Here is a 21,657-nt window from a genome sequence, read left to right on the forward strand (position 1 = left end):
AGGAGTGTACGTTAGAAGAGCAGCGTGCTGTTGAGCGTGTTTTGTGAGCAAAAAGAACTTCCTGCAAAGGATATTCACAGCAAAATGTTGCCGGTTTAAGGTAAAAAGCGTTTGTCGCGTAAAGCCTGATCAACTGGGTCGATAAATTAAAGGAAGATGAAGATGTTGAACGTGAGGTGCGACTGTAGCTGTGTCAGGAGCCCGAATACTTTTATGCAGCGTGTTTTGGTACTGATAAAGTAATGGTATAAATATATCAATGTTGCTGGTGATTATGTCGAAACATATTAACGGTTTTCAAGTCAGAATCTCACTTAGTATACTTTTAAGTCATTTATGACCTAACTTACTGACGTACCCTCGTACATAAACACTTCCCTTTTACAGGACTTAACATTGTTGGGTGTTATCAGTGTTTGCCGTTTTAAACTGGCGAACTTAAAATCTACAGCAACAAAAGTTTGCAAAATACACTTGACACTGTTGACGTAATGCTGAAGTACAATGCAAATGGCATTGGTTGCCTACATACTTAAATTTGGGGGCTGACTCGTGATTTGCAGGAGTCTTAATAAGTGCCTGCCTACACCAAACGCTCACACGTTCTTCTTCACACATGCTGAGCCATATTAGAGCCTGCATTCCACCCAATCTTATTAATCTGTATGACGGAAGCAGAAGTTAGGACACCAGTACTAAGTCGCACTTCTTATGCAACATCCACTAGTGGATGCTGCTGTTAAGTAATATGCACTTGAGCCGTCCTACTACGCACAGTGTCGTGTCATTTTCACAGTTTGGAGGATTTGTATACAAAACAGGGTGATTCAGATGTCGAGTGTTCTTAACGTTGGTTGTTGAATGACATGGAAACCAAGAGATACTCGCAAAGGCTTGTTTGAACCGACTCCCTTGGCGGAGTGGTTAGCTTGGGGGCCGAATTCGAATCGCTACCTTGTTCCATGTGCGTGTCCCTTTGATCAATTGTATCCTATCCAATCATCCTTATCGTCGGATTATTCAAAGATACTTTAGAAACATTATACGCTTTTAGGGTGGCAACTCTAGGATCATGGCTGCAGCAACACAGGCCTTCCATCTGTCTCTATCCTGAGCAAGATCTATAAAATCTTTTCCATCCCTACCGAATTCCGTCTCAACGTTATCCCTCCATCTTCGTCTTGGCATTCCTACTGCTCTCTTACCATCAGGTTTCCCAACAAGAATCCTGTAAATTCTACTTTCCTCTCGCATTCGTGCCACATGACCTGCCCACCTAAGTCTTCTTGATTTAATTATTCTAATAATATCTGGACATGAATACAAATTATGTAATTCTAAATTATGTAACCTTCTCCACTCACCTGTCTCCTCATCCCTTTTAGATCCAAATATTTTCCTAAGGATCATATTTTCAAATACTCTCAATTTATGTTCCTCTTTCAATGTAAGGGACCAAGTTTCGCATCCATATAATACCAGGCAAAATTACTGTTTTGTATATTTTAACTTTTAGTTTCTTAGATATTAAACGAGAAGACAAAAGTTTATGAAGAGAAAAGTAACATGTATTTCCTGAATTAAGCCTGCTTTTTATTTCCTCTTTAATATAATTTTCACTTGTTAATATTACTCCTAAGTATTTGAATTTGGAAACTGGTTCAAACGAGTTGTTATCCATAATTAGATTTTGATTACGTATTACCGCCTCTCACCACACACACACAAATGTACAGTAAAACCTCGTTAATTCGGACTAATGGGGGGGAGATAAGTTGACCGGTTTAACGAAAGTCCGGAGTAACTGAAAAAAACATAAAAGAACAGTAGAAAGTGTATTAAAAATCCGTTCATAGCAACAAAACACGTTTATTATGGTGTATTTAAAGGGTGTTGTTCGACTTCAAAAATTTGTGTGTTGGCTTAAAGCAAGGGGAGTCCGTTCTGAGAGTGTGGCAGGCGGAAGGCAAATTGTAAGCCTATTTGAATTGGCGTCTTGTTATGGAAAAATGTCGGGTTTGTACGGCCACGTATTATAGTGACCAGAGTTTTACGAAAATGTGCCCAGGGTATTCCTGTGTCAATGCGGCTTCTTCCCGAACGTTTGCTGGAAACAGAATTTCATCAGTGGTTGACTGCCTTTTCTTTGGGAAGTTCTCCCATGTACGTTACGGAGCAATATGACGAATGCAATTGTTGACTTCTAACCTTGCATCCGGCTTTTTTTCCTTCCTTTGTCCGGATTAAGCGAAGTCCGGCTTATCGGGGTCCGTATTAACGAGGTTTTACTGTATTAACAATATTAAGGATCTATCTGTGCGATTCCAATTTACCCAAAAATTCTAAATTAATTCAGTTAAACGGTATACATATTTAATTTAAAATACAGAGTATGCATTTGCTATTTCACATACTCAGAATCGAAATACGAGTTCATCCAGAAAATAAAGCCCGTTTGGTTATACAAAATGAAAAACACAATATTTATTGGAAGAAAACAATTCTGTTACATACCTGAAGCTTCCTTCACTTCTCTACATAATCACCTCCTACATTTAAACATTTGTCGTATCTGGGCACGAGCTTCAGACTTCCCATGTTATACTCTTCTGCCGCCAGTTCATTAAGCAAGGTGGTCACTGTATTCAAACAAAAGACCGTTCGCGCATTTCCGCCAAAAGGCACTACGATCAATGCAAATCGTTATTGTGAGACTCTAAGAAAACTACGGCGAGCCATCCAAAACAGGAGGCGAGGAATGCTTTCTGGAGGAATTGTGCTTCTGCACGACAATGCCCGCCCTCACACTGCTGGTACAACTCAAGAATTGCTGGATCAATCCGGATGGGAAATTTTTGATCATCCACCCTATAGTCCGGACCTTGCTCCTAGCAATTTCCACCTTTTCCCTAAGCTGAAAGAGTTTCTTGGCGGTAAACGTTTTGGAAGTGATGAAGAGTTGGAGAATGCAGTGACCATCTGGCTTAATGAACTGGCGGCAGAAGAGTACAACATGGGAATTCTGAAGCTCGTGCCCAGATACGACAAATGTTTAAATGTAGGAGGTGATTATGTAATGAAGTGAAGGAAGCTTCAGGTGTGTCACAGAATTTTGTATAAACAAACGGTCCTTATTTTCTGGATGATCCTCGTACATAGGAATTTCAAACTCAAATTTAATTAACTTCAAGATATCTTGCAATAATCTTCCGTCTGTCAGGTCGATTGTTCTGCAAAGGACAGGAATAAAGCAAACGAACTGAAAGAATTCTGTTTTATTTTCCACGGAGCTTTCTTTTATTTTCCTTCTTCGATAAAAAAAAAACTAAACTGAGAGAAACTTGCCTGATTGCATTAATAAATATCAGGAGCGTATATTCTAGGCTATCTGCGAAGCCTGAAATCTAGAGAATAAAATACAGGAGAAAAATCCATCAGAAATTGTAAATAAAATTTTTCATATCAGTGAGATGATGATGCTGATTATGGAGTTGGCAACCTGATTTCTTATGAGTTGGTAACCTGATGTCTTATGAGTTGGCAACCTGATTTCTTATGGGTTGGCAACATGATTTCCTATGAGTTGGCAACCTGATGTCTTATGAGTTGGCAACCTGATTTCTTATGGGTTGGCAACCTGATTTCCTATGAGTTGGCAACCTGATGTCTTATGAGTTGATAACCTGATGTCTTATGAGTTGGCAACCTGGTTTCTTATGGGTTGGCAACCTGATGTCTTATGAGTTGGCAACCTGATTTCTTATGGGTTGGCAACCTGATTTCCTATGAGTTGGCAACCTGATGTCTTATGAGTTGATAACCTGATGTCTTATGAGTTGGCAACCTGGTTTCTTATGGGTTGGCAACCTGATTTCTTATGAGTTGGTAACCTGATGTCTTATGGGTTGGCAACCTGATTTCTTATGGGTTGGCAACCTGATTTCCTATGAGTTGGTAACCTGATGTCTTATGAGTTGGCAACCTGGTTTCTTAGCCTAGGACCACGTGGCATAGTGGGATAGCCCAGATATTCGATTCAGTAAACAATACTGATAAATATGTATAAATTCAATGGAATTTGGATTGATACAATTTGCAATTTTTCACGTCTACGGAGAAAAATTCACGCGGAATTCCCGGAGCCAATAATTCACGCACAATTCCCGGAATTCAAGGCTTTTGAAATTGCTCAGAGTCGTCTAAAAAAAGTCATTCATCTTCCATCGATATCTGTAGGCTAATTAAGCAATAGCCCCACACAAGGACATCCAAAACTAACGGTAAATCGTCAGAGTAAATTGCGATCCACCTTTTAGCGTCTAAAACCATGGACTACAACAGGAAAACCAATGAAAACTCATCCGTACACCACGTGTGAAAAATCGGTGATCCCCTACTGAGCAAAGAGGATATGCGCATGCGCGTTGCAACTCGCGTTTGTTTGACTTATTAATAGGGCTTGGAAGTTGAGGAAAAATCCTTCTTTTTCCTAGCGTCCGAAGACGAGGCCCAACATAATATATGTTCACTTTGGGTCATTGTAGGCCAGAAAAAGGTGGGTTTTATTTGTCCTTTTTCGGCGTTTTTTGGCTTATTGGTCCTTTTTTAACCCTTTTTTTTAGGTCTTAACAGCTTTTTTTCTGCAACTTCACCTTCTTTCGACTACGTTGTTACTGCCCATTCTCAAATCGAATCATCATCAGTTCATCCATCATCTCTTAAACATCCCTCCCTATCAATATACTTTTGTTTGCGGATGACTGTAAACACTTTAAGGAGATCTCATCGCATCATGACATGATGATTCTTCAAAATGCTCTCACAGAACTTGTTAAGTGGTGTCGTCAGTGGAATTTAGAACTAAACCCTCAGAAATGCTCTTTCCTTACTTATTCCTTAAAAAAGAACAAAGTGGTGTCTACTTACTCTATTGAAAACAATCCAATCCAAAACGTCTCCACCCAAAAGGACCTAGGTATTATCATGGATGAAAAACTCACTTTTAATTATCATATTATAGCTACCACTAAAAAAGCCATGCGCCTTCTCGGTCTTCTATACAGATTTAGCGAAATTCAAAACCCATCATCTCTTGCTTCATTCTTTAAATCTTTCATCTCGCCCAACCTTGAATACTGTTCCCCAATTTGGGCAATGGCCTCAAAAACCAATCTCGCCAGAATAGATTCTGTTCTCAGTTTCTTTCTTGCAATTGTTCGCCATAGAATATCTTCCTTTCGACATGTATCCAAATCAGACACCATGGCTGCTCTGAATATTCACACTCCATCCTTTCGTCGTGATCTAGCTGGCATGAAGCTTTTATACAATATAATAAATGGCAAAATCAGAACAGATCTCCTAATCAGTGAATTCACACTTAGGGTACGCCAAAAGCAAACCTGCAACTATTCCACAACCCAACCACTAGGCTATCCCTTCTACAACGATCCTTGTTTTACAGGCTCCCAGAAATCTACAACAAACTTCCCCTGAATGTAGATATTTTCCTTCCAGAACGTAATTTTGTATATTACTGACCAAGAACATGTAAATCTATCCCATCTTGTTATTTTTGGTTTCTACTTTATGTTGTTTCAGTGTAAAATGGCCAAATAAGACTGTATCTGAAACTCTGAGTAAATATATATATATATATATATATATATATATATATATATTTGAACCATCCCTGAAACGAGAGAAAAACATTTTTGGACGACTGAAGCAGGTACGGTACAACCTTAACTTGTCTGGAAGCTCGCGCTGTGAGTGGCAACTTTCTCTTGTTTTGAAGCTTTCAGCAAGGTGTATACGACCAGACAGCACGCGCCTGCAAAGATCTCAAGTCAGATAAGGAGGTGTCGCGAATATTCATTAAATATGTAATTAAAACTGAGTTATTAATTAATTTGGATCACATTTATACGTCCTTTTTCCAGTTTTTACGTCCTTTTTTGGCAATTTATAGGTGTTCAACTTTCGAGCCCTACTTACTAGCAATCCATGCCCTTACGGAAAACAGAAATAAGTTCCTGCTTATCCAGGAAATAGATTTAAACAAGCAGACGAAAGCCAGATAATTTTTAAACATCCCAGTTGGGGAGTACAGTTCACGAGAGCGCTACATTTTTTGGGACAAGGAACAAAGACGGAATTTAGAGCCAACTTCAGCCTACTCATGAGTTATGACACTATTATTTCATAAAAATTTCAGCCCACCAATGTTTTCAAAAGTTGGCGCTTCTTCACACTGTTCTATTGCAGCAAGTCTTGAGTTACCTGCAAAACCACGCTTGGAGTTCCTTTGCACCACGCTTTTCTTGTTGCGCAACTTTTGGATCACCCTGTAGGTAACGTATACCGAAACCATACAAAACAGTCCATTAATAGAGTGGCAGAAAAGTTCGAAGATTTCTCTGACGCCTTTTAAACTCGCCATGCGCGCCATTCGTTGCGCTTGTTGCTTGCGATGCAGTCCTTGGTTTCGTAACAGACACACCTGGAGTGAGGAGAATGCGATAACTGTTGTAATCGTTACGTCACAATAGCAAGCATTCCGCTCCATTCGCTGATACATACTTTCGTAGTTCATTCACATGGCATGTAAACGGTAAACATTTGTGTCTACCTTGACGCAAAAAAATGTCGAGTGGAAGTCGACACGCTGACACACATCAAAAGCAGACGATGTATCAAACGTACAACCCGCTTGCACAAGATACCCATTGGCGCACCTTGGAGGGGGGGGGGGTAGAATCGAACTTCGGGCTTTAGTTGGGACAAGGTCCGTTGACTTGCCGCCTGCTGTGGAAGGTCTGTTCATAACGACCCTTTTGAGCAAGCCGAGGTGGTTGTAAAACTGTGACATCATAGTAATGACAGATCGCTGGGGAAAGTTTGGTACCCGCTAGTTTTAGCAAGGGAAACTTGTTTCTCTGTTCTTTCCTCGCGCTTATATTCGTGTACTTCCGGTAATTTTTTTATGCGTTTCATATTGTAGTGTCTGGGTGACAATAAATAATGTCTCACTGTGCTGTAAGCGCATAAATATATATAAAAAACGAAAAATTCGCATATTGTTTACTGCATATTTCCGTCCGATGATTTGCTTGGACAAATTTCAGGTTGCCATTTTTCTTTTTATACGAGTGTGTTACGAATGTGATTTATAATCCGAATTAGTAGGAATTACAGCAAAGAAGAGTCTGAAGATAGGCGCCGTTCCTACAATGATAATCCCAGTTACACTAGATTAGTGACGATAACAGTGTTCTTGCAAGACGTGTGAAGTTGGGGTTGCCAAATGCGGACTTTTTCTTTTTACGGAGTATATGATCTGACTGCCATTCTGGAGAATCGAGTTCGATCCCCGGTGGGAGAACCGGGATTTTTTTGCACATGTTCAAGCGGCTCCGGCTCCCAGCCAGCATCTTATAAAGTGGGTACCTGGAGGAAACTCGGGGGGATAAAAGCTATACTTAAAGTGCAGCACATTGAGAGCTTTGTTAATAAATTTGACCTGAAAAATGGAAAGTGGTTATATATAAATCTGTATCCCCGAAATTCAGATAGTAAAATTTCCGAATCGAGATTTTAGATTTTTCGGAATCTGGATATTTTTTAGCCATCCTTAGTGGGGTAAACTAGCGGTGTACGGACCTTGAGTTGGGAGGGGAGGAAGTATAATCGAACTTGCGGCTTAAATTTGGCAGGGGGCAGAATCCAACTTGGATTCTAACTTTGGGGGTAGAATCAAACTTTCGTGCGACTTGACCAATAACTTGTACCTTTGATTCGAACCCGGGTCCTCTGACGTTGTGCTAACCACTCCACCACGGAGGCCGGCCCTTGGTTACAAGGCGACAACGTTAGCCACTGCGCTATCGGAAAGCCTCTCCAAGCCAGACTCAAATCTCTGAACAATCCTGCGTAGTGGGAACGCTGTTGAAATCAAGCGATTCCTAGTGGAGACACAGCGGTTCCGATTCCACTATCTCGATTAGCTGGTCTCAGAATCACACTGCAGAAGTTGGGGAAACTTCACGCCGGTTGGCAACCCTGCGCGATTACGAACATCCTGTCCCCGTTGCTAGGAAACCGAGTCGCGGGATGTGGCTCTCGTCACTTATTTATGAGGGCGGCGGGACCTGTACAAACAGTGATGCGGCGATTGCTGAACCAGCACGGACGAAGCTCAACAAACAAGGGAAATGCAGGGGTCGCCACATTCGCAGAGCTTATTAATTTCAGACAAAGCGCTTGCCTTGCTACCTGTTGAATAAGCAGACGGGCACGGTGAAAAAAACGCGAGCTTCAACTGTCACCAGGGTGCGTGCATACCTTGCAATGCAAGAGCGTGCGTCGCAAGGAAAGGAATGCATGCGGCTGTGGCGTAGCCAGGAATTCAAGGGGGGAGCGGAGGGGGCACTCGCTTGACATTGGAAACTAACATAAGAGATATAGTGACCTATGAATGTCTAAGAACTATGCTGATCACTAGATAAAATGAGGTTTTTGGTTTATTGTAGTATGAAATAATAACGATAATTTAAGGAGTGAAATAATTGTCGAGGCAAGACAATGACTTAGACACAGAACCAACAATGCTGTCGAGGGTTGGCAGCACAAATTAAAATCAACAATATCCTGGAGTTCTCCGCACATATTTTCGCTTGTAAAGTCACTCAAAGATGACGTTGCAGCGGTTTTCAATTGTTTTAGAAGAATTGAGATTCAAGGTAATCATCACAAAGAAAGGAAAACGACGTATATTAAACTTGACACCAGGATAAAATCTATCCATGAAAATCTGGTATGGAGCGGTGATCTGAAAACATGTTTGAGAGATTGTGCTACGTGCAAAAGTTATGTAGTCTTTCCTATAACATTTGTTCTTCTTGGAACAATACATTGGAAAGAAACTATAAATAAATCTGTTTTTAACATTCAATTTTGTTATTCTGTTTGAGAAGATTATGCTACGTGCAAAAGTTATGTAGTGTTTCCTATAACATTTGTTCTTCTTGGAACAATACATTGGAAAGAAATTATAAATAAATCTGTTTTTAGCATTCAATTTTGTTATTCTGTTTGAGAAGATTGTGCTACGTGCAAAAGTTATGTAGTGTTTCCTATAACATTTGTTCTTCTTGGAACAATACATTGGAAAGAAATTATAAATAAATCTGTTTTTAGCATTCAATTTTGTTATTCTGTTTGAGAAGATTGTGCTACGTGCAAAAGTTATGTAGTGTTTCCTATAACATTTGTTCTTCTTGGAACAATACATTGGAAAGAAACTATAAATGAATCTGTTTTTAACATTCAATTTTGTTATTCTGTTTGAGAAGATTATGCTACGTGCAAAAGTTATGTAGTGTTTCCTATAACATTTGTTCTTCTTGGAACAATACATTGGAAAGAAACTATAAATAAATCTGTTTTTAACATTCAATTTTGTTATTCTGTTTGAGAAGATTATGCTACGTGCAAAAGTTATGTAGTGTTTCCTATAACATTTGTTCTTCTTGGAACAGTACATTGGAAAGAAACTATAAATAAATCAGTTTTTAACATTCAATTTTGTTATTCTGTTTGAGAAGATTATGCTACGTCCAAAAGTTATGTAGTGTTTCCTATAACATTTGTTCTTCTTGGAACAATACATTGGAAAGAAATTATAAATAAATCTGTTTTTAACATTCAATTTTGTTATTCTGTTTGAGAAGATTGTGCTACGTGCAAAAGTTATGTAGTGTTTCCTATAACATTTGTTCTTCTTGGAACAATACATTGGAAAGAAATTATAAATAAATCTGTTTTTAGCATTCAATTTTGTTATTCTGTTTGAGAAGATTGTGCTACGTGCAAAAGTTATGTAGTGTTTCCTATAACATTTGTTCTTCTTGGAACAATACATTGGAAAGAAATTATAAATAAATCTGTTTTTAGCATTCAATTTTGTTATTCTGTTTGAGAAGATTGTGCTACGTGCAAAAGTTATGTAGTGTTTCCTATAACATTTGTTCTTCTTGGAACAATACATTGGAAAGAAACTATAAATGAATCTGTTTTTAACATTCAATTTTGTTATTCTGTTTGAGAAGATTGTGCTATGTGCAAAAGTTAATTATGTAGTGTTTCCTATAACATTTGTTCTTCTTGGAACAATACATTAGAAAGAAACTATAAATAAATCTGTTTTTAACATTCAAATTTGTTATTCTGTTTGAGAAGATTGTGCTACGTGCAAAAGTTATGTAGTGTTTCCTATAACATTTGTTCTTCTTGGAACAATACATTAGAAAGAAACTATAAATAAATCTGTTTTTAACATTCAAATTTGTTATTCTGTTTGAGAAGATTGTGCTACGTCCAAAAGTTATGTAGTATTTCCTATAACATTTGTTCTTCTTGGAACAATACATTGGAAAGATAAATCTAAATAAATCTGTTTCTAACATTCAATTTTGTTATTCTGTTTGAGAAGATTGTGCTACGTGCAAAAGGTATGTAGTGTTTCCTATAACATTTGTTCTTCTTGGAACAATACATTGGAAAGAAAATATAAATAAATCTGTTTCTAACATTCAATTTTGATATTCTGTTTGAGAAGATTGTGCTACGTGCAAAAGTTATGTAGTGTTTCCTATAACATTTGTTCTTCTTGGAACAATACATTGGAAAGAAATTATAAATAAATCTGTTTTTAGCATTCAATTTTGTTATTCTGTTTGAGAAGATTGTGCTACGTGCAAAAGTTATGTAGTGTTTCCTATAACATTTGTTCTTCTTGGAACAATACATTGGAAAGAAACTATAAATGAATCTGTTTTTAACATTCAATTTTGTTATTCTGTTTGAGAAGATTGTGCTATGTGCAAAAGTTAATTATGTAGTGTTTCCTATAACATTTGTTCTTCTTGGAACAATACATTAGAAAGAAACTATAAATAAATCTGTTTTTAACATTCAAATTTGTTATTCTGTTTGAGAAGATTGTGCTACGTGCAAAAGTTATGTAGTGTTTCCTATAACATTTGTTCTTCTTGGAACAATACATTAGAAAGAAACTATAAATAAATCTGTTTTTAACATTCAAATTTGTTATTCTGTTTGAGAAGATTGTGCTACGTCCAAAAGTTATGTAGTATTTCCTATAACATTTGTTCTTCTTGGAACAATACATTGGAAAGATAAATCTAAATAAATCTGTTTCTAACATTCAATTTTGTTATTCTGTTTGAGAAGATTGTGCTACGTGCAAAAGGTATGTAGTGTTTCCTATAACATTTGTTCTTCTTGGAACAATACATTGGAAAGAAAATATAAATAAATCTGTTTCTAACATTCAATTTTGATATTCTGTTTGAGAAGATTGTGCTACGTGCAAAAGTTATGTAGTGTTTCCTATAACATTTGCTCTTCTTGGAACAATACATTGGAAAGAAAATATATATATAAATCTGTTTTTAAGATTCAATTTTCTTATTTAGTTTTTCTGTCATTTTCCTTTCCAAATTGAATAACAGTATTTATTAATGATTTGCATCAAAGGGCTTATTAGTGTCTTTATTTTGTTTTCGTTTGTGGTTATTTTCATTCCTCATTTATTTTGATTTTCATTCGATTAATCTTTAATTCCTCTATGCTTTCTGTTCCCCTGGTGAGGCCGTACGAAACAACACCCTGATTGCGATGAGATAAGAAACCGTGCGAACAAACACGAAAATGACTATCGTGCGAAACAACACCGCACCGAATCAAACTTGTGACTCAACTTGGAGGGGGGGGGGGCAGAATCAAACTCGGGACTTAACTTTCGAAGGAAGAATCAAATTTGGAACCCTTGGAGGCAGAAAGACAAGTTTTCATTCCATAAAAAGTCCAGAACTAAATAACTTACATTCACACAATCATAAAAACACTGTTCAATACTTTGCTCCCCAAGTCTCGAGAGTTTAACAAAAGTATTCTTAACTTTCGAATTTAGTTCCCTGAAAATTTTGGGGGGCAAGAGCCCCCCCCCCCCTTGACGTCAAGTTACGCCTATGCAAATTCATAAGCACCGAGTGAAGATGAAGGAATGTAGTCCGTTTGTAGTGAAATGTCTTGACGCTTTGGAACTCGCCAATTTCTATTCTTCTTTCACTTTCCTTTCTCCGAGCATATTTGCGCAGCAATCACTCGCCTTCTTCCAGCACGAGAAAGCTGTCCTAAGTGTGCCGGTGGAAAAAAAAGCGGAGGGCCTGCCTCCCTGTTTGTTTATTCGGAGCACGTGTTCGGTTCGGGCATCCCTCAACGCTCAGCTCTTTAGCCTTTGTGGCGTTCGTTTGAGATGCGCGCAAGGCACGAACTTCCACGAGTCAACGGTTCCGAGGCTGTGGTATTACACACCCTTCTTTTCCTAGGAGATCTTCCCTATCCGAGAACCACTATTCCCGATTGTTTTCAAATGGCAACATGAGTGTACAGGGTGTCCACTCATTCTGCTGAACAATTTTATAACATACCAAGACTTCAACTTAGCATCATGGGGGGAGTTTGAACTTTTGCTTTGGGGGCCAGACTCTGGGAGAAGCATGTGATGTACCTGAGGGTTATTGAATATCCTCTAGTTTATAAGGGGTTCGGAGGCCTTCCCTCGGAATTTTTTAAAAAAACACTGAGTTCTAGGTCTTTTAGATTTGAAAATGTTAAATTTCCTCGCTTAAGTAAACAAATATTAATTAGTATATCGGTTGTCAGTTTTAAAAGAAGAGAAACAGTACAATTATTGCATTTTGAATTTCATTATTATTTTTATTGATACAATACTCGTATCACTTTAAAAATTTATGGTACAATAGTAAACTTCAGAAATTGTAGAAAAATTAAATTGTAAAGTTCTTTTGATGCCTCAGCAGTAACTGTTGACTCAACACTAAGTCATTTTACCTTTTTCTTTCTTCAAACTGTACACATCAATCAAATCGTCTAAGACCTGCTATTGTGACGCAATTAAAGCACATGACATCATGCCAAACGTCAAGATTTGCGGTATGGCTTCATAACAAAAATGTAGTAACTGAAATTAATCATGTGTTATTATTTTAGTCTTCTTTAAGTTGGGGGGGGGGGGGCAGGGGAGAACTCCGCCTATGCTTAGCATGCAATTCAAACATGTTCAATATTTCTGAAAATCAAATACCGTGTTTCTTCTAATCTAAGGAGCAACTTTTTCGGTTTTTTCGATGTAGAAAATTAAGGTGTGTATTGGATTCGATAAATCTGTATACAGGGTGTCCCAAAACAACTTTAACAACGGTTAGGGGGCTAGTAGATACTATGAACAAGTATTTTTTTCTTATAAACCTGGAAAAAGTGGTTAGTTTCTGCGCTATAAGGGCTTAAAATCTAACCTCTGTGTGTGTGTGTGTGCAATCCAACACAGCAAACGATCGCTCTGACAACTTCCAGGGCCGCGTGGCATGGTTGCCACTAGCGTCCCTTGTTAAGAAAGACCACATGTAAACAACAGCTTGGACATTTTGATAATACTACGTGGAAGTGGGGTTGACATTTGAGTGTATGCAAAAAGGGTCATTACACCCGAAATGTGAAAAATGTCTAAGTCCCTAATCCTGGAAAGCAAAAAGGTCACCTGATTTTTGTGAAACTTCATTCCTAAGATTTCCCTGACTTTTCACTCCTATGATTTCCCTGACTTTTCACTCCTATGATTTCCCTGATTTTTCACTCCTAAGATTTCCCTTACTTTTCACTCCTAAGATTTCCCAGACTTTTCACTCCTCAGATTTCCCTGACTTTTTCAGGGTTTTCCTATTAGCGGGAGAATTGTTAGGACCAGCTGTTGTATCAAATTACATCTCAGGTACGAAAATTTATATTCACTGCAAATACAACAACTATATTTAATAATCACTGACTTTTGCAGGTTTTTTAATGTTCTTTTTTCCCCTGACTTTTCACTCCTAAGGCGACCTTCCTGATTTTTTGTATTGCCGGTTTATACTGCCTCGGTGAACTAGCGAGTTGTCAGTAATAGCACGATCTTGCCATTGAAGGTCGCGGGTTCGAGTGTTCTACATAAACATAAACTATGGAAAAGTAGAATTAAAGTTAAACATGTTCTTAGGTAAAATATCTCCAGTACTACCAAGGACGTATTTAGGGGGTCCAGGGGATCCGGATCCCCCTTCCGAAAGACCAAGTACTAAAATAAAACAATAAAAATGTACTTATTAGCATTTGTTGTACTATAATTAGAGTACGGATCAATATGCACTAAAAACAACTAAAAAATGCACTCAAATATGCAAATTATGCACTAAAGGAAAAATATAGGCACAAAAAAATGCCTCGAAATACATTTATTTTTTAAAGTAGTACACGCACATAGTGACCATTGAAGGTAAAGACGAAGTAACAACAGCTTCCATTTCAAGTAAGGTTGCAAAGTCTTGTAATAAATGGAATTTACTATTTCCAGTTGTTAAACACAATGTAACGAAAATCGTTAAGTAGTTTTGAATTTATGTAAATTGCAGTGCACTACTACATCATATCTCTCTAAATTGGTTGTATGAAGAAAAGGTGCACTCCACACTACAACTTGTCACTGGACACTATTTCATATGCAGCTATATCCTCTGGCGTGAGATCTTGTTTTCGAACACCTTTGCTTGAAAACTTTACTCTCAGAAACACTCCACACCGAAACATTAACCAAGTAAACAAATATATTTTAAAAAAACTATCAATTTAACATTTTTTTCATGCATTTATATGCGCTTACGCAGTAAATATGCACGAACACCTTAAATACGCATTTATATGCACTTTAAAACCCCCCTACTTCGGTTCGGAATGATCTGAAACAACTTTAGAACCCGGTTGTATATAAAATCTGCAAATTCCCCAGGTATCTGTAACAACAATGACACAACATGTAGGCTATATTCTGAAGTGAAGAAAAAAACCATAGAAAGGGAAAATATCTAATGGATAACATTCAACATCATCACGCGGTGTACTCTGGGAAAAAAATATTGCAAAAACAAATTCACAAAGGGAAAATTTGCATTTCACCACTTTACACACTCTGAAAAGGTAAAAACTACACATTCCTCATATGATCACGATAATCGTACCTTCGGCAAAGACACAATGCTTACCTGGCATGTTTTCAACGTACGTCATGGTCTGTTTGCCCGAAATATGGCGCAATGAATTGTGGGGGAAGTTGTTCCATACAGAAGTTAATCTCAGCGATGTCTTGAAAGTCATAACTGAATATTAGTATTAAGCTATTACTGCGATTCCTTTAATCGACTGCCCTGCCACCTGCTGGGGAGTTCGAAATAAGCATGTGCAAGGGCAAAAAGTTTCCGTCACAGTAATCCACAATACGACTATCATAGTCAGTAAAACTCGACTCTGTCAATCAATACCTTACAATAAAAAGCTAGGGATCGCAACTGCAAAGGCTCAACTACAAGATTATAGAAGCAATGCCAGAATTCGATTCCTCGCGAGCAAATCGCATGCAAGATTCATCTAGTTATGCAAGGTTTGGCACGACTTATTGAATTTCCGTGAAGGTTTGCTGGGGAAACAAGCTTCAAGAACGCAGCCAAACTTAATTTCTCGCTTCAAACTTTAGCGACAGCCTCTGCATATAGTTACAGGTGTACTTAACGTGCATAATTAATTAAGTTTTAAAACGTCGCACCTGCTTGCACCTCCGTAAAAGTTTCGAACAAGTAACGTTAAGTTACATCCACGACGTATATTTTTCACGTCGCGATAAGTACTTTAGACTTAAAGGGCATTATAATAGAAATGATAGCGTTATTAACATTTATGTATAGAGAGGCAGGCTCCAGAAGTCTGCAATATTTGGTAATTTTAGTTTTGTGCAAGGCTATCTATCACGTCTCAAATTAGTTGGGAAAGTTCATTCTTTTCAATCCTTGCCTCCCTACATGTTAACATCGATTAAAGTAACTAATCCAACTCAAATTGTTTTCCAAATATATGCACATTTACGAGTATTACCGTGCAAATTGTCCATCACCATGTTCGTGCACTTTATTTGACCCAATAAGAGCTTCAAGAATTAAAAGAAAACTCAAAACAAGCTGCTGACAACTTCTGCACCAACATACATAAAAGTCCATCGCTTAAAAACACATAGTATGTAAGAGAAACATTAATGAAAATAGTCATGGACGATTTGCACGGTAATACTCATGTATCCCACTGTACTAGCCATAAAAACGCAAGCAAGCTGTAATATAGTATTCTGAGCGTTGTATGCTTTAAAATTACACATATTTATTGTTAGTTTATAGTTTAGATACTGGGGCAATTCGAGAATTTGCACTCCTGTTCAGATAAAGTAGCACACGCTCAAACTGTCCACTTTATGTGAACAGGAGTACACATGAGTGTGACAGTACCGTATAAGTAGGCTACTTTTCTATTGGGAGATCGACAGGTTGGATGGTCAACCACCCATTTTGTCTTCTTGACTTCTTATTGTTACGAAATACTTTCATCGTGTTGTTCCCTGAATCAGTGTCAATAATAACATTATGACCTCGTGTTCATATTCAAAACAATCTCGATGATTACATCTAAAAGAATTCAAACAAGCATTTCCAGATATTCAGGTCTGCGAAGAAGAAAAAACAAAGTTGGGCTGAGAAACTGTATGAGAAGTACATTTTCGAAACTCGACATTTCGTTTTAAATTAACCTGAAGAAAAATTAAGATTTGAAGAACGTATACAAGGCACACACATTCAAGGTCAATGCTGAAATACAGAGAGTAAAATGTCAGCATAATTTCCGGTTTTCTCCGTTGAAGGTTAAAAATTCACACATTGCAATTCTGTTTCCCCTTGCACAATTTGTTAGAACGTTACATGTGTGTGTTCAAGGTTCAGACATTTTTACACAATTATGTTATAGGCTATATTCATTTGCACACTTCAGTGTGTGTTACATATAAATAATACATTATCATGTGCATAATATATTATCTGATTATTGGGGGGGTTCCCCTTGTCCCACTGACGAAACCAATTGTGTGTCATTATATAGAGCAGTCTTCTAGCTAAATTACCATAGAACAAGTGACAAGTTGGGGATTATGTAATCACTGTGCGAATTGAAGTTTCTGCTTTGGGTTGGGAAACGAATACAAAGGGAAAACATAACAAATTATACAAAACGTAGCAAGTATTCAAACAGTGATGTAGTAAATAGTATGCGAATTAACCGGGGAGGTGGAAATGCTGGGGATCTCATGCCCACAAAATAAAATTATTTTCATTCCTGCCAGGGATGTTTATAATCCCCTCAAAACAGACCCGTAGCCAGGATTTTATTTCGGGGGGGATTCATCCCTTCCCTGCACAGGCGTCGCCAGAAATATTCGTACAGTGGGGCGAGCAGGCCACTGATAAAACTTGATTAGCAGAAATAATAATGACAATAATAATTATTGCCACAGTTGCAATAATAATTATTATAAGCTATTAAAAATAAACCTATTAAAGAATTTTATAAACTTATTAAAAATAAATATATTTTCCGCTAAAATAGCTTCCCAATGAAAGAAAATACCTTCAAGAACTTGAACAATGCTATAGAAAGTATTTTCCGTAAGTAGATTCTTCTGTAAAAATGAAGAAATGTGTTTGTGAAAGATCGAACATTTACCGAAAACTTAATTCGCACAGTGATTTAAAGTTCTACATTTTAGAACAGCGCATGGGCTTACGCAGAGGAGGGATGATGGGGCTACAGCCCCTCCCGAAATTTTGAGAAAAGTCAAAAATTTCAGATGAAAACCGTAAAGAACACGTGAAACCAAGTGAAAAATGCAAACTCTAATTTGAATGAGCCCGGATTAACATTATTGTCTTTGCACTATTTTTAAAATGAAGGTTAGAAACTAAGTTTGTAGGGCCTCCCCGATGGCGCAGTGACAGCGTAGTTGCCTTGTAGGGGTTCCGGGTTCGATACCCGGTGGAGGCACACAGTGGTTCGGATCCCACTTTAAACTGTAGGTCCAGTCCCGATTAGCCTTACTGTGCATAAAGTGGACTTAAAAACACCAAAAGTCAATTAAATATTTTGTGCTGCATCCCCTCCCCCCTACCAGAACGTAGCTATATAATATTGAGCTTTACAATTTCAGCCCCCCGGAAAAATATTCCTACGTACGTCAGTGGGACAGCATATCGTATTTGTTCCTTGTAGCGATTTGGTAACTATCAGTCGCGGATCCACGGGGAGGGCAATAGGAGCGATCAGCCCCTCCAAACTGCCAGGAATTTGGATATATTATTATGCTTAATACTTTTGAGGACTCAAATGTTCCTTCTTTTATCACCAAGTTTAACATACTCGACAATATTTTTTTGACGTTTGATGTATATCCACTTTCGACTCATGATAGGCTAATCGGAACTGGACCTACAGTTTAAATTTGGATCCGAACAACTCTGCAATATGCATCAAAGCGGACCGACTCTGACACCCCTAGAGAGAATAGTGTTTTGTTTTCTTTGTATATTCACTTTATTCCTTGCATCTGTTCATTCAGTTTACTGTGACAATGGGACATTAACGACATACAATAATTACAATTTATTCCAGCCAGAGATCCAGGGTTCGAATCCCGGACAGAGATTTGTTCTTTGTGAGTATCCTCTCATCAGTTTCATATATCATCACTCATCCATATCGTTGCGATTAGCCAAAAATTGTAGAAAAAAGACGCTGAACAACAAAAATAAATGAAATGAAACCATCTATTCCAGCCCTGGAACTTTATTTTTGGAAAATTACTCTGTAATCTCTAAAATATGGATGCTAACGTGGTTCCTGTTTATAGTAGGATGTATTGTTTATATAAAGCAGTGCAATTGTGGTCAGGTACCCGAATGAAATTCGCCAACCCCAACTATAACTGCTGGATCCGCCACTGAACTCTATGTGTACACGAGTTAACATGCTGTTCTGCATACACTTCAAATGAGAATGAATAAAAAACAACGATTTATACAAAACGCACGTCCCAGTAGTAAGTATTCAAACAACAGCGCCTGCAATGCTGAACATATTTAAACCAAACGGCAGCTAAACGGAAAACACCTGTAGCACATCGAAACTTGGCAACGTGCGACTTGCACACGCGATAAAGACCCCTCAGTAGGTGAACAAGTGGAGAAGAATCGGTCAACTTACCCAGCCACGTCTGCCAGCAGCAGCCTCGTCGACGAATAGGATAACGGATTCACCACACGACAACAACATCCACTTTATCTTCTGGTAACAAATGACATCGACGCGCAACAGGTACACACGATGACAAGAGCCCTTGCACAACGTACACCTTTTTAAACACAGCGTGGTTTTCGACAATATTTTTACACTGATTGGCGCCTTCACTGTTGCCTGTTACGATCCTGTAGCACTAACGTCCACACGTGAACACTAAAACTTTCCAAGTTTTTCACTCCGTATTGTTACACAACGCAACAGGTGTTTTAACAACGCGTTCAGACAGCACAAGACTTGAAGCACCTCGTGCCTCCACATTCAAGCACACAACTGGGCTGGTCTGCTGGCTGGATGACCTTGAACAAACACATTCTCCCTTCCCTCCCCTCGGAATCCCCCTCAACGCCATGTTTGGAGGTATGCAATGCGTGTGGCAGTGATTTCAGGAGGAAAAGGTGTACGAGATTTGTAGGGGAGGGGGACTCTTGTGTTTTTACTTGACCAGGTGACGGTGGGACAGTGTTGCCTACTACCATGACAATTCTCCAACTTCTGTTATTCGTGCAAATTAAACTTTTTGCTTCGGGGGGTCAGTGGCGTATTTGGGACTTCATTTCGGGAGGGGTATGCACATTTGTATATGTTACCGGTCAGTTATTTGCCTGGCGGCATAGGCGCCGACTCCATTGGGCTTGGGGGGCTCGAGCTCCCCCTAATGTTAACAATGTGGGGGCAGAGCCCCCAAATAATTCTGCTTTAGAGGATCTATTGTATTATTTTGCGTCTCTTGTAAAGTTTACTCTGAATTGTGCCACATGAACTTAACTTTAAATACACATTTCAAATGTTCTAGACCATCAATTTGGCGGTCTGAGACCGCTAAACCATCAACTTTGGGGGGGGGGGGCTATGACCAGAGACAGCAAAACACATAAGTTCTTACTATATACTAAGTATGTAATTATGAGTATTGTTAAATTTTTTACTAAAAAGAGTTTCAAGAGACGATGTGCATGAACTAGGGTAGTGGATGGGACGTTCGGGCTACAAATGGCTCTCACATGACATTTAGAACGAGATCATTGATATATAAGGGAGATCTGCTTTGCGCTCCGTGGTAGCAGATATTAAAAGTCGGGAATATTTTGCTATTATGGTTGACGAAACTTGTGACATATCCATCCGTGGACAATTCATATTCTGCATTAGAACTGTGAATAATTTTTTTTATGTTTTTGAGGAATTCATGGTCTTCTATGAGATTCCGAACTCTGAGGCCAAAACTTAAAAAAGGGAGGGAGTGAGTGATTCATTAATTTATTTCAGTGATCAGAGCCCCCTCCCCCAATAATTTTGACAAGTCGGCGCTTCTGCCTGGCGGTACTAATAAGTACCTTAGAACATTGGTTATAGCCTAGGCCATTAAACTTTATAACATTTATACGTAATTTAGAAACACTTCTTAGTACATATACAGTAAAACCTCGTTAATCCGGACGCCGATAAGCCGGACTTCGCTTAATCCAGACAGGCACAAGGAAAAAAAAAGAAGCAGAATGCAAGGTTTTAAATGTGGCTAGAAGTCAACAATCGCACATCAGCATAATATGGGTATCGTGTATGTACGTACTGCATTGTATCTACAGTATTGCTTTACATATTACATCGGGATACCTTGATTACAAGGAGTCATTGTTAGCCACTGCACCAGGAGCGTATATTCTACGCTAGCTAGTCTATCTGCGAAGCCTGAAGTCTAGATAATAAAATGCAGGAGAAAAATGGATCAGAAATTGTAAATAAAATTATTCATATCGGTGAGATGATGATGGTGATTCTGGAGTTGGCAACCTGATTTCTCGTGAGTTGGCAACCTGATTTCCTATGAGTTGGTAACCTGGTTTCTTATGAGTTGGCAACCTGATTTCTTATGAGTTGGCAACCTGATTTCTTATGAGTTGGCTACCTGATTTCTTATGAGTTGGCAACCTGATTTCTTAGGCGTTGGCAACCTGATTTTTTATGAGTTGGCAACCTGATTTCTTAGGCGTTGGCAACCTGATTTCTCGTGAGTTGGCAACCTGATTTCTCGTGAGTTGGCAACCTGATTTTCTATGAGTTGGCAACCTGATTTCTTATGAGTTGGCAACCTGATTTCTTATGAGTTGGCAACCCGATTTCTCGTGAGTTGGTAACCTGATTTGCTATGAGTTGGCAACCTGATTTCTTATGAGTTGGCAACCTGATTTCTTATGAGTTGGCAACCCGATTTCATGTGAGTTGTCAACCTGATTTCTTAGGAGTTGGCAACCTGATTTCTTAGGAGTTGGCAACCTGATTTCTTATGAGTTGGCA

At 38.4% G+C, this 21,657-nt stretch overlaps 1 protein-coding gene across 2 annotated transcripts in view; it reads right to left on the reverse strand.

The window, feature by feature from the left end:
- LOC145996136 (uncharacterized) overlaps positions 1 to 19,619 on the reverse strand; it is a 614,980-nt gene extending 595,361 nt beyond the window's left edge. For both annotated transcript variants that reach the window (XM_083132453.1, XM_083132452.1), the window contains exon 1: positions 19,267 to 19,619. The gene's annotated coding sequence lies outside the window, so the exon portion shown is untranslated. The remainder of the gene's footprint in view (positions 1 to 19,266) is intronic.
- Between the last annotated feature and the right edge of the window lie 2,038 nt (positions 19,620 to 21,657).

The sequence above is a fragment of the Lepisma saccharinum genome, chromosome 12 (genome assembly GCF_977018435.1).
Source record: "Lepisma saccharinum chromosome 12, izLepSacc3.1, whole genome shotgun sequence".
Classification (NCBI taxonomy): domain Eukaryota; kingdom Metazoa; phylum Arthropoda; class Insecta; order Zygentoma; family Lepismatidae; genus Lepisma; species Lepisma saccharinum.